This window comes from Phoxinus phoxinus (assembly GCF_949152265.1).
Source record: "Phoxinus phoxinus genome assembly, chromosome: 4".
NCBI classification, from domain to species: Eukaryota; Metazoa; Chordata; class Actinopteri; order Cypriniformes; family Leuciscidae; genus Phoxinus; species Phoxinus phoxinus.
In genome coordinates this window covers 35605106-35619851 of record NC_136879.1, presented here as the reverse complement: position 1 = coordinate 35619851, position 14746 = coordinate 35605106, and positions in this window count along the sequence as shown.

Below are 14746 nucleotides of genomic sequence, written 5' to 3'. Positions count from 1 at the left end.
TATTTGACGACAGGTCCCGGATCATCGTTTTTTTTCTTTTTCATACTTTCCTATCATGGTTAAAAGGCAAAAGATATTCTTTAAACTGATGGCAGTTAAGCTCCATCCACAAAGAAATTGAGTTCAAGTCCCGGGTCATGTTTTTTTTTTTTTTATACTTTTGGGATTTTGACGACAGGTCCCGGGTCATCGTTTTTTTTTTGTTTTTTGTTTTTTTCATACTTTCCTATCATGGTTAAAAGGCAAAATATATTCTTTAAACTGATGGCAGTTAAGCTCCATCCACAAAAAAATTGAGTTCAAGTCCCGGGTCGTGTTTTTTTTTTTTTTTTTTTTCATACTTTTGGGATTTTGACGACAGGTCCCGGGTCATCGTTTTTTTTCATTTTTTTTTTTTTTCATACTTTCCTATCATGGTTAAAAGGCAAAAGATATTCTTTAAACTGATGGCAGTTAAGCTCCATCCACAAAGAAATTGAGTTCAAGTCCCGGGTCATGTTTTTTTTTTTTTTTTTTTTTTCATACTTTTGGGATTTTGACGACAGGTCCCGGGTCATCGTTTTTTTTTTTTTTTCATACTTTCCTATCATGTTTAAAAGGCAAAATATATTCTTTAAACTGATGGCAGTTAAGCTCCATCCACAAAGAAATTGAGTTCAAGTCCCGGGTCATGTTTTTGTTTTTTTGTTTTTTCATACTTTTGGGATTTTGACGACAGGTCCCGGGTCATCGTTTTTTTTTTTTTTTTATACTTTCCTATCATTGTTAAAAGGCAAAAGATATTCTTTAAACTTATGGCAGTTAAGCTCCATCCACAAAGAAATTGAGTTCAAGTCCCGGGTCATGTTTTTTTTTTTTTTTTCTCTCATACTTTTGGGATTTTGACGACAGGTCCCGGGTCATCGTTGTTTTTTTTTTTTTTTTTTTTTTTTTCATACTTTCCTATCATGGTTAAAAGGCAAAAGATATTCTTTAAACTGATGGCAGTTAAGCTCCATCCACAAAGAAATTGAGTTCAAGTCCCGGGTCATGTTTTTTTTTGTTTTTTAGTTTTTTCATACTTTTGGGATTTTGACGACAGGTCCCGGGTCATCGTTTTTTTTTTTTTTTTTTTCATACTTTCTTATCATGGTTAAAAGGCAAAAGATATTCTTTAAACTGATGGCAGTTAAGCTCCATCCACAAAGAAATTGAGTTCAAGTCCCGGGTCATGTTTTTTTTTTTTTTTTTTTTTTTTTTTCATACTTTTGGGATTTTGACGACAGGTCCCGGGTCATCGTTTTTTTTTGTTTTTTTGTTTTTTCATACTTTTGGGATTTTGACGACAGGTCCCGGGTCATCGTTTTTGTTTTTTTTTGTTTTTTTTTCATACTTTCCTATCATGGTTAAAAGGCAAAAGATATTCTTTAAACTGATGGCAGTTAAGCTCCATCCACAAAGAAATTGAGTTCAAGTCCCGGGTCATGTTTTTTTTCTTTTTTTTTGGTTTTTCATACTTTTGGGATTTTGACGACAGGTCCCGGGTCATCGTTTTTTTTTTTTTTTTCATACTTTCCTATCATGGTTAAAAGGCAAAAGATATTCTTTAAACTGATGGCAGTTAAGCTCCATCCACAAAGAAATTGAGTTCAAGTCTCGGGTCATGTTTTTTTTTTTTTTTTTTTCATACTTTTGGGATTTTGACGACAGGTCCCGGGTCATCGTTTTTTTTTTTTTTTTTTTCATACTTTCTTATCATGGTTAAAAGGCAAAAGATATTCTTTAAACTGATGGCAGTTAAGCTCCATCCACAAAGAAATTGAGTTCAAGTCCCGGGTCATGTTTTTTTTTTTTTTTTTTTTTTTTTTTTCATACTTTTGGGATTTTGACGACAGGTCCCGGGTCATCGGTTTTTTTTTTTTTTTTTTCATACTTTCCTATCATGGTTAAAAGGCAAAAGATATTCTTTAAACTGATGGCAGTTAAGCTCCATCCACAAAAAAATTGAGTTCAAGTCCCCGGTCATGTTTTTTGTTTTTTCATACTTTTGGGATTTTGACGACAGGTCCCGGGTCATCGTTTTTTTTTATTTTTTTATACTTTCCTATCATTGTTAAAAGGCAAAAGATATTCTTTAAACTTATGGCAGTTAAGCTCCATCCACAAAGAAATTGAGTTCAAGTCCCGGGTCATGTTTTTTTTTTTTTTTTTTTCATACTTTTGGGATTTTGACGACAGGTCCCGGGTCATCGTTTTTTTTTTTTTTTCATACTTTCCTATCATGGTTAAAAGGCAAAAGATATTCTTTAAACTGATGGCAGTTAAGCTCCATCCACAAAAAAATTGAGTTCAAGTCCCGGGTCATGTTTTTTTTTTTTTTTTTTCATACTTTTGGATTTTGACGACAGGTCCCGGGTCATCGTTGTTTTTTGTTTTTTTGTTTTTTCATACTTTGGGGATTTTGACGACAGGTCCCGGGTCATCGTTTTTGTTTTTTTTTGTTTTTTTTTCATACTTTCCTATCATGGTTAAAAGGCAAAAGATATTCTTTAAACTGATGGCAGTTAAGCTCCATCCACAAAGAAATTGAGTTCAAGTCCCGGGTCATGTTTTTTTTGTTTTTTTTTGTTTTTTCATACTTTTGGGATTTTGACGACAGGTCCCGGGTCATCGTTTTTTTTTGTTTTTTTGTTTTTTCATACTTTTGGGATTTTGACGACAGGTCCCGGGTCATCGTTTTTTTTTTTTTGTTTTTTTTTCATACTTTCCTATCATTGTTAAAAGGCAAAAGATATTCTTTAAACTGATGGCAGCTAAGCTCCATCCACAAAGAAATTGAGTTCAAGTCCCGGGTCATGTTTTTTTTAGTTTTTTAGTTTTTTCATACTTTTGGGATTTTGACGACAGGTCCCGGGTCATCGTTTTTTTTTTGTTTTTTTTTTCATACTTTCCTATCATGGTTAAAAGGCAAAAGATATTCTTTAAACTGATGGCAGTTAAGCTCCATCCACAAAGAAATTGAGTTCAAGTCCCGGGTCATGTTTTTTTTTGTTTTTTTTTTTTTCATACTTTTGGGATTTTGACGACAGGTCCCGGGTCATCGTTTTTTTTTTTTCTTTTTTTTTTCATACTTTCCTATCATGGTTAAAAGTCAAAAGATATTCTTTAAACTGATGGCAGTTAAGCTCCATCCACAAAAAAATTGAGTTCAAGTCCCGGGTCATGTTTTTTTTTGTTTTTTTGTTTTTTCATACTTTTGGGATTTTGACGACAGGTCCCGGGTCATCGTTTTTTTTTTTTTTTTTTTTTTTTTCATACTTTCCTATCATGGTTAAAAGGCAAAAGATATTCTTTAAACTGATGGCAGTTAAGCTCCATCCACAAAGAAATTGAGTTCAAGTCCCGGGTCATGTTTTTTTTTTTTTTTTTTTCATACTTTTGGGATTTTGACGACAGGTCCCGGGTCATCGTTTTTTTTTTTTTTTTTCATACTTTCTTATCATGGTTAAAAGGCAAAAGATATTCTTTAAACTGATGGCAGTTAAGCTCCATCCACAAAAAAATTGAGTTCAAGTCCCGGGTCATGTTTTTTTTTTTTTTTTTTTCATACTTTTGGGATTTTGACGACAGGTCCCGGGTCATCGTTTTTTTTTTTTTTTTTTTCATACTTTCTTATCATGGTTAAAAGGCAAAAGATATTCTTTAAACTGATGGCAGTTAAGCTCCATCCACAAAGAAATTGAGTTCAAGTCCCGGGTCATGTTTTTTTTTTTTTTTTTTTTTTTTTTCATACTTTTGGGATTTTGACGACAGGTCCCGGGTCATCGTTTTTTTTTTTTTTTTTTTCATACTTTCCTATCATGGTTAAAAGGCAAAATATATTCTTTAAACTGATGGCAGTTAAGCTCCATCCACAAAGAAATTGAGTTCAAGTCCCGGGTCATGTTTTTTTTTTTTTTTTTTTTTTTTTTTTTTTCATACTTTTGGGATTTTGACGACAGGTCCCGGGTCATCGTTTTTTTTTTTTTTTTTCATACTTTCCTATCATGGTTAAAAGGCAAAAGATATTCTTTAAACTGATGGCAGTTAAGCTCCATCCACAAAGAAATTGAGTTCAAGTCCCGGGTCATGTTTTTTTTTTTTTTCATACTTTTGGGATTTTGACGACAGGTCCCGGGTCATCGTTTTTTTTTTTTTTTTTTTCATACTTTCCTATCATGGTTAAAAGGCAAAAGATATTCTTTAAACTGATGGCAGTTAAGCTCCATCCACAAAGAAATTGAGTTCAAGTCCCGGGTCATGTTTTTTTTTGTTTTTTTGTTTTTTCATACTTTTGGGATTTTGACGACAGGTCCCGGGTCATCGTTTTTTTTTTTTTTTTTTTTTTTTTCATACTTTCCTATCATGGTTAAAAGGCAAAAGATATTCTTTAAACTGATGGCAGTTAAGCTCCATCCACAAAAAAATTGAGTTCAAGTCCCGGGTCATGTTTTTTTTTTTTTTTTTTTCATACTTTTGGGATTTTGACGACAGGTCCCGGGTCATCGTTTTTTTTTTTTTTTTTTCATACTTTCTTATCATGGTTAAAAGGCAAAAGATATTCTTTAAACTGATGGCAGTTAAGCTCCATCCACAAAAAAATTGAGTTCAAGTCCCGGGTCATGTTTTTTTTTTTTTTTTTTTTTTTTTTTCATACTTTTGGGATTTTGACGACAGGTCCCGGGTCATCGTTTTTTTTTTTTTTTTTTTCATACTTTCCTATCATGGTTAAAAGGCAAAAGATATTCTTTAAACTGATGGCAGTTAAGCTCCATCCACAAAGAAATTGAGTTCAAGTCCCGGGTCATGTTTTTTTTTTTTTTCATACTTTTGGGATTTTGACGACAGGTCCCGGGTCATCGTTTTTTTTTTTTTTCATACTTTTGGGATTTTGACGACAGGTCCCGGGTCATCGTTTTTTTTTTTTTTTTCATACTTTCCTATCATTGTTAAAAGGCAAAAGATATTCTTTAAACTGATGGCAGTTAAGCTCCATCCACAAAGAAATTGAGTTCAAGTCCCGGGTCATGTTTTTTTTTTTTTTTTTTCTCATACTTTTGGGATTTTGACGACAGGTCCCGGGTCATCGTTTTTTTTTTTTTTTCATACTTTCCTATCATGGTTAAAAGGCAAAAGATATTCTTTAAACTGATGGCAGTTAAGCTCCATCCACAAAGAAATTGAGTTCAAGTCCCGGGTCATGTTTTTTTTTTTTTTTTTTTCATACTTTTGGATTTTGACGACAGGTCCCGGGTCATCGTTTTTTTTTGTTTTTTTGTTTTTTCATACTTTTGGGATTTTGACGACAGGTCCCGGGTCATCGTTTTTGTTTTTTTTTGTTTTTTTTTCATACTTTCCTATCATGGTTAAAAGGCAAAAGATATTCTTTAAACTGATGGCAGTTAAGCTCCATCCACAAAGAAATTGAGTTCAAGTCCCGGGTCATGTTTTTTTTCTTTTTTTTTGGTTTTTCATACTTTTGGGATTTTGACGACAGGTCCCGGGTCATCGTTATTTTTTTTTTTTTTTTCATACTTTCCTATCATGGTTAAAAGGCAAAAGATATTCTTTAAACTGATGGCAGTTAAGCTCCATCCACAAAGAAATTGAGTTCAAGTCCCGGGTCATGTTTTTTTTTTTTTTTTTTTTTTTTTTTCATACTTTTGGGATTTTGACGACAGGTCCCGGGTCATCGTTTTTTTTTTTTTTTTTTTTTTCATACTTTCCTATCATGGTTAAAAGGCAAAAGATATTCTTTAAACTGATGGCAGTTAAGCTCCATCCACAAAGAAATTGAGTTCAAGTCCCGGGTCATGTTTTTTTTTTTTTTTTTTTTTTTTTTTTTTTTTTTCATACTTTTGGGATTTTGACGACAGGTCCCGGGTCATCGTTTTTTTTTTTTTTTTTTTCATACTTTCCTATCATGGTTAAAAGGCAAAAGATATTCTTTAAACTGATGGCAGTTAAGCTCCATCCACAAAGAAATTGAGTTCAAGTCCCGGGTCATGTTTTTTTTTTTTTTCATACTTTTGGGATTTTGACGACAGGTCCCGGGTCATCGTTTTTTTTTTTTTTTTTTTCATACTTTCCTATCATGGTTAAAAGGCAAAAGATATTCTTTAAACTGATGGCAGTTAAGCTCCATCCACAAAGAAATTGAGTTCAAGTCCCGGGTCATGTTTTTTTTTGTTTTTTTGTTTTTTCATACTTTTGGGATTTTGACGACAGGTCCCGGGTCATCGTTTTTTTATTTTTATTTTTTTTTTTCATACTTTCCTATCATGGTTAAAAGGCAAAAGATATTCTTTAAACTGATGGCAGTTAAGCTCCATCCACAAAAAAATTGAGTTCAAGTCCCGGGTCATGTTTTTTCTTTTTTTTTTCTTCATACTTTTGGGATTTTGACGACAGGTCCCGGGTCATCGTTTTTTTTTTTTTTTTTTCATACTTTCTTATCATGGTTAAAAGGCAAAAGATATTCTTTAAACTGATGGCAGTTAAGCTCCATCCACAAAAAAATTGAGTTCAAGTCCCGGGTCATGTTTTTTTTTTTTTTTTTTTCATACTTTTGGGATTTTGACGACAGGTCCCGGGTCATCGTTTTTTTTTTTTTTTTTTTTTCATACTTTCTTATCATGGTTAAAAGGCAAAAGATATTCTTTAAACTGATGGCAGTTAAGCTCCATCCACAAAGAAATTGAGTTCAAGTCCCGGGTCATGTTTTTTTTTTTTTTTTTTTTTTTTTTTCATACTTTTGGGATTTTGACGACAGGTCCCGGGTCATCGTTTTTTTTTTTTTTTTTTTCATACTTTCCTATCATGGTTAAAAGGCAAAAGATATTCTTTAAACTGATGGCAGTTAAGCTCCATCCACAAAGAAATTGAGTTCAAGTCCCGGGTCATGTTTTTTTTTTTTTCATACTTTTGGGATTTTGACGACAGGTCCCGGGTCATCGTTTTTTTTTTTTTTCATACTTTTGGGATTTTGACGACAGGTCCCGGGTCATCATTTTTTTTTTTTTTTTATACTTTCCTATCATTGTTAAAAGGCAAAAGATATTCTTTAAACTTATGGCAGTTAAGCTCCATCCACAAAGAAATTGAGTTCAAGTCCCGGGTCATGTTTTTTTTTTTTTTTTCTCTCATACTTTTGGGATTTTGACGACAGGTCCCGGGTCATCGTTTTTTTTTTTTTTTTCATACTTTCCTATCATTGTTAAAAGGCAAAAGATATTCTTTAAACTGATGGCAGTTAAGCTCCATCCACAAAGAAATTGAGTTCAAGTCCCGGGTCATGTTTTTTTTAGTTTTTTAGTTTTTTCATACTTTTGGGATTTTGACGACAGGTCCCGGGTCATCGTTGTTTTTTTTTTTTTTTTTTTTTTTTTTCATACTTTCCTATCATGGTTAAAAGGCAAAATATATTCTTTAAACTGATGGCAGTTAAGCTCCATCCACAAAAAAATTGAGTTCAAGTCCCCGGTCATGTTTTTTGTTTTTTCATACTTTTGGGATTTTGACGACAGGTCCCGGGTCATCGTTTTTTTGTTTTTTTTTCATACTTTCCTATCATGGTTAAAAGGCAAAAGATATTCTTTAAACTGATGGCAGTTAAGCTCCATCCACAAAGAAATTGAGTTCAAGTCCCGGGTCATGTTTTTTTTCTTTTTTTTTGGTTTTTCATACTTTTGGGATTTTGACGACAGGTCCCGGGTCATCGTTATTTTTTTTTTTTTTTTCATACTTTCCTATCATGGTTAAAAGGCAAAAGATATTCTTTAAACTGATGGCAGTTAAGCTCCATCCACAAAGAAATTGAGTTCAAGTCCCGGGTCATGTTTTTTTTTTTTTTTTTTTTTTTTTTTCATACTTTTGGGATTTTGACGACAGGTCCCGGGTCATCGTTTTTTTTTTTTTTTTTTTTTTCATACTTTCCTATCATGGTTAAAAGGCAAAAGATATTCTTTAAACTGATGGCAGTTAAGCTCCATCCACAAAGAAATTGAGTTCAAGTCCCGGGTCATGTTTTTTTTTTTTTTTTTTTTTTTTTTTTTTTTTTTCATACTTTTGGGATTTTGACGACAGGTCCCGGGTCATCGTTTTTTTTTTTTTTTTTTTCATACTTTCCTATCATGGTTAAAAGGCAAAAGATATTCTTTAAACTGATGGCAGTTAAGCTCCATCCACAAAGAAATTGAGTTCAAGTCCCGGGTCATGTTTTTTTTTTTTTTCATACTTTTGGGATTTTGACGACAGGTCCCGGGTCATCGTTTTTTTTTTTTTTTTTTTCATACTTTCCTATCATGGTTAAAAGGCAAAAGATATTCTTTAAACTGATGGCAGTTAAGCTCCATCCACAAAGAAATTGAGTTCAAGTCCCGGGTCATGTTTTTTTTTGTTTTTTTGTTTTTTCATACTTTTGGGATTTTGACGACAGGTCCCGGGTCATCGTTTTTTTATTTTTATTTTTTTTTTTCATACTTTCCTATCATGGTTAAAAGGCAAAAGATATTCTTTAAACTGATGGCAGTTAAGCTCCATCCACAAAAAAATTGAGTTCAAGTCCCGGGTCATGTTTTTTCTTTTTTTTTTCTTCATACTTTTGGGATTTTGACGACAGGTCCCGGGTCATCGTTTTTTTTTTTTTTTTTTCATACTTTCTTATCATGGTTAAAAGGCAAAAGATATTCTTTAAACTGATGGCAGTTAAGCTCCATCCACAAAAAAATTGAGTTCAAGTCCCGGGTCATGTTTTTTTTTTTTTTTTTTTCATACTTTTGGGATTTTGACGACAGGTCCCGGGTCATCGTTTTTTTTTTTTTTTTTTTTTCATACTTTCTTATCATGGTTAAAAGGCAAAAGATATTCTTTAAACTGATGGCAGTTAAGCTCCATCCACAAAGAAATTGAGTTCAAGTCCCGGGTCATGTTTTTTTTTTTTTTTTTTTTTTTTTTTCATACTTTTGGGATTTTGACGACAGGTCCCGGGTCATCGTTTTTTTTTTTTTTTTTTTCATACTTTCCTATCATGGTTAAAAGGCAAAAGATATTCTTTAAACTGATGGCAGTTAAGCTCCATCCACAAAGAAATTGAGTTCAAGTCCCGGGTCATGTTTTTTTTTTTTTCATACTTTTGGGATTTTGACGACAGGTCCCGGGTCATCGTTTTTTTTTTTTTTCATACTTTTGGGATTTTGACGACAGGTCCCGGGTCATCATTTTTTTTTTTTTTTTATACTTTCCTATCATTGTTAAAAGGCAAAAGATATTCTTTAAACTTATGGCAGTTAAGCTCCATCCACAAAGAAATTGAGTTCAAGTCCCGGGTCATGTTTTTTTTTTTTTTTTCTCTCATACTTTTGGGATTTTGACGACAGGTCCCGGGTCATCGTTTTTTTTTTTTTTTTCATACTTTCCTATCATTGTTAAAAGGCAAAAGATATTCTTTAAACTGATGGCAGTTAAGCTCCATCCACAAAGAAATTGAGTTCAAGTCCCGGGTCATGTTTTTTTTAGTTTTTTAGTTTTTTCATACTTTTGGGATTTTGACGACAGGTCCCGGGTCATCGTTGTTTTTTTTTTTTTTTTTTTTTTTTTTCATACTTTCCTATCATGGTTAAAAGGCAAAATATATTCTTTAAACTGATGGCAGTTAAGCTCCATCCACAAAAAAATTGAGTTCAAGTCCCCGGTCATGTTTTTTGTTTTTTCATACTTTTGGGATTTTGACGACAGGTCCCGGGTCATCGTTTTTTTTTTTTTTTTCATACTTTCCTATCATGGTTAAAAGGCAAAAGATATTCTTTAAACTGATGGCAGTTAAGCTCCATCCACAAAGAAATTGAGTTCAAGTCCCGGGTCATGTTTTTTTTGTTTTTTTTTGTTTTTTCATACTTTTGGGATTTTGACGACAGGTCCCGGGTCATCGTTTTTTTTTGTTTTTTTGTTTTTTCATACTTTTGGGATTTTGACGACAGGTCCCGGGTCATTGTTTTTTTTTTTTTTTTTTTTTCATACTTTCCTATCATGGTTAAAAGGCAAAAGATATTCTTTAAACTGATGGCAGTTAAGCTCCATCCACAAAAAAATTGAGTTCAAGTCCCCGGTCATGTTTTTTGTTTTTTCATACTTTTGGGATTTTGACGACAGGTCCCGGGTCATCATTTTTTTTTTTTTTTTATACTTTCCTATCATTGTTAAAAGGCAAAAGATATTCTTTAAACTTATGGCAGTTAAGCTCCATCCACAAAGAAATTGAGTTCAAGTCCCGGGTCATGTTTTTTTTTTTTTTTTCTCTCATACTTTTGGGATTTTGACGACAGGTCCCGGGTCATCGTTTTTTTATTTTTTTTCATACTTTCCTATCATTGTTAAAAGGCAAAAGATATTCTTTAAACTGATGGCAGTTAAGCTCCATCCACAAAGAAATTGAGTTCAAGTCCCGGGTCATGTTTTTTTTAGTTTTTTAGTTTTTTCATACTTTTGGGATTTTGACGACAGGTCATCGTTGTTTTTTTTTTTTTTTTTTTTTTTTTTCATACTTTCCTATCATGGTTAAAAGGCAAAATATATTCTTTAAACTGATGGCAGTTAAGCTCCATCCACAAAAAAATTGAGTTCAAGTCCCCGGTCATGTTTTTTGTTTTTTCATACTTTTGGGATTTTGACGACAGGTCCCGGGTCATCGTTTTTTTTTTTTTTTTCATACTTTCCTATCATGGTTAAAAGGCAAAAGATATTCTTTAAACTGATGGCAGTTAAGCTCCATCCACAAAGAAATTGAGTTCAAGTCCCGGGTCATGTTTTTTTTGTTTTTTTTTGTTTTTTCATACTTTTGGGATTTTGACGACAGGTCCCGGGTCATCGTTTTTTTTTGTTTTTTTAATTTTTCATACTTTTGGGATTTTGACGACAGGTCCCGGGTCATTGTTTTTTTTTTTTTTTTTTTTTCATACTTTCCTATCATGGTTAAAAGGCAAAAGATATTCTTTAAACTGATGGCAGTTAAGCTCCATCCACAAAAAAATTGAGTTCAAGTCCCCGGTCATGTTTTTTGTTTTTTCATACTTTTGGGATTTTGACGACAGGTCCCGGGTCATCATTTTTTTTTTTTTTTTATACTTTCCTATCATTGTTAAAAGGCAAAAGATATTCTTTAAACTTATGGCAGTTAAGCTCCATCCACAAAGAAATTGAGTTCAAGTCCCGGGTCATGTTTTTTTTTTTTTTTTCTCTCATACTTTTGGGATTTTGACGACAGGTCCCGGGTCATCGTTTTTTTATTTTTTTTCATACTTTCCTATCATTGTTAAAAGGCAAAAGATATTCTTTAAACTGATGGCAGTTAAGCTCCATCCACAAAGAAATTGAGTTCAAGTCCCGGGTCATGTTTTTTTTAGTTTTTTAGTTTTTTCATACTTTTGGGATTTTGACGACAGGTCCCGGGTCATCGTTTTTTTTTTTTTTTTTTTCATACTTTCCTATCATGGTTAAAAGGCAAAATATATTCTTTAAACTGATGGCAGTTAAGCTCCATCCACAAAAAAATTGAGTTCAAGTCCCCGGTCATGTTTTTTGTTTTTTCATACTTTTGGGATTTTGACGACAGGTCCCGGGTCATCGTTTTTTTTTTTTTTTTCATACTTTCCTATCATGGTTAAAAGGCAAAAGATATTCTTTAAACTGATGGCAGTTAAGCTCCATCCACAAAGAAATTGAGTTCAAGTCCCGGGTCATGTTTTTTTTGTTTTTTTTTGTTTTTTCATACTTTTGGGATTTTGACGACAGGTCCCGGGTCATCGTTGTTTTTTTTTTTTTTTTTTTTTTTTTTCATACTTTCCTATCATGGTTAAAAGGCAAAAGATATTCTTTAAACTGATGGCAGTTAAGCTCCATCCACAAAGAAATTGAGTTCAAGTCCCAGGTCATGTTTTTTTTTGTTTTTTTGTTTTTTCATACTTTTGGGATTTTGACGACAGGTCCCGGGTCATCGTTTTTTTTTTTTTTTTTTCATACTTTCCTATCATGGTTAAAAGGCAAAAGATATTCTTTAAACTGATGGCAGTTAAGCTCCATCCACAAAGAAATTGAGTTCAAGTCCCGGGTCATGTTTTTTTTTTTTTTTTTTTTTTTTTTTTTTCATACTTTTGGGATTTTGACGACAGGTCCCGGGTCATCGTTTTTTTTTTTTTTTTTTCATACTTTCCTATCATGGTTAAAAGGCAAAAGATATTCTTTAAACTGATGGCAGTTAAGCTCCATCCACAAAGAAATTGAGTTCAAGTCCCGGGTCATGTTTTTTTTAGTTTATTTGTTTTTTCATACTTTTGGGATTTTGACGACAGGTCCCGGGTTTTCGTTTTTTTTTTTTATTTTTTTTTTTTTTATACTTTCCTATCATGGTTAAAAGGCAAAATATATTCTTTAAACTGATGGCAGTTAAGCTCCATCCACAAAGAAATTGAGTTCAAGTCCCGGGTCATGTTTTTTTTTGTTTTTTTGTTTTTTCATACTTTTGGGATTTTGACGACAGGTCCCGGGTCATCGTTTTTTTTTTTTTTTTTTTTTCATACTTTCCTATCATGGTTAAAAGGCAAAATATATTCTTTAAACTGATGGCAGTTAAGCTACATCCACAAAAAAATTTAGTTCAAGTCCCGGGTCATGTTTTTTTTTTTTTTTTTTTTCACACTTTTGGGATTTTGACGACAGGTCCCGGGTCATCGTTTTTTTTTTGTTTTTTTCATACTTTCTTATCATGGTTAAAAGCCAAAAGATATTCTTTAAACTGATGGCAGTTAAGCTCCATCCACAAAGAAATTGAGTTCAAGTCCCGGGTCATGTTTTTTTTAGTTTTTTTGTTTTTTCATACTTTTGGGATTTTGACGACAGGTCCCGGGTCATCGTCTTTTTTGTTTTTTTTTGTTTTTTCATACTTTTGGGATTTTGACGACAGGTCCCGGGTCATCGGTTTTTTTTTTTTTTTTTTTTTTCATACTTTCCTATCATGGTTAAAAGGCAAAAGATATTCTTTAAACTGATGGCAGTTAAGCTCCATCCACAAAGAAATTGAGTTCAAGTCCCGGGTCATGTTTTTTTTAGTTTTTTTGTTTTTTCATACTTTTGGGATTTTGACGACAGGTCCCGGGTCATTGTTTTTTTTTTTTTTTTATACTTTCCTATCATTGTTAAAAGGCAAAAGATATTCTTTAAACTTATGGCAGTTAAGCTCCATCCACAAAGAAATTGAGTTCAAGTCCCGGGTCATGTTTTTTTTTTTTTTTTTTTCATACTTTTGGGATTTTGACGACAGGTCCCGGGTCATCGTTTTTTTTTTTTGTTGTTGTTTTTTTTTCATACTTTCTTATCATGGTTAAAAGGCAAAAGATATTCTTTAAACTGATGGCAGTTAAGCTCCATCCACAAAGAAATTGAGTTCAAGTCCCGGGTCATGTTTTTTTTGTTTTTTTTTGTTTTTTCATACTTTTGGGATTTTGACGACAGGTCCCGGGTCATCGTTGTTTTTTTTTTTTTTTGTTTTGTTTTTTTCATACTTTCCTATCATGGTTAAAAGGCAAAAGATATTCTTTAAACTGATGGCAGTTAAGCTCCATCCACAAAGAAATTGAGTTCAAGTCCCGGGTCATGTTTTTTTTAGTTTTTTAGTTTTTTCATACTTTTGGGATTTTGACGACAGGTCCCGGGTCATCGTTGTTTTTTTTTTTTTTTTTTTTTTTTTCATACTTTCCTATCATGGTTAAAAGGCAAAAGATATTCTTTAAACTGATGGCAGTTAAGCTCCATCCACAAAGAAATTGAGTTCAAGTCCCGGGTCATGTTTTTTTTTGTTTTTTTTTGTTTTTGCATACTTTTGGGAATTTGACGACAGGTCCCGGGTCATCGTTGTTTTTTTGTTTTTTTTGTTGTTTTTTCATACTTTCCTATCATGGTTAAAAGGCAAAAGATATTCTTTAAACTGATGGCAGTTAAGCTCCATCCACAAAGAAATTGAGTTCAAGTCCCGGGTCATGTTTTTTTTTGTTTTTTTGTTTTTTCATACTTTTGGGATTTTGACGACAGGTCCCGGGTCATCGTTTTTTTTTTTTTTTTTTTTTTCATACATTCCTATCATGGTTAAAAGGCAAAAGATATTCTTTAAACTGATGGCAGTTAAGCTCCATCCACAAAGAAATTGAGTTCAAGTCCCGGGTCATGTTTTTTTTTTTTTTTTTTTTATACTTTTGGATTTTGACGACAGGTCCCGGGTCATCGTTTTTTTTTTTTTTTTTGTTTTTTCATACTTTTGGGATTTTGACGACAGGTCCCGGGTCATCGTTTTTTTTTTTTTTTTTTTTTTTTTTCATACTTTCCTATCATGGTTAAAAGGCAAAAGATATTCTTTAAACTGATGGCAGTTAAGCTCCATCCACAAAGAAATTGAGTTCAAGTCCCGGGTCATGTTTTTTTTGTTTTTTTTTGTTTTTTCATACTTTTGGGATTTTGACGACAGGTCCCGGGTCATCGTTTTTTTTTGTTTTTTTGTTTTTTCATACTTTTGGGATTTTGACGACAGGTCCCGGGTCATTGTTTTTTTTTTTTTTTTTTTTTCATACTTTCCTATCATGGTTAAAAGGCAAAAGATATTCTTTAAACTGATGGCAGTTAAGCTCCATCCACAAAGAAATTGAGTTCAAGTCCCGGGTCATGTTTTTTTTTGTTTTTTTTTGTT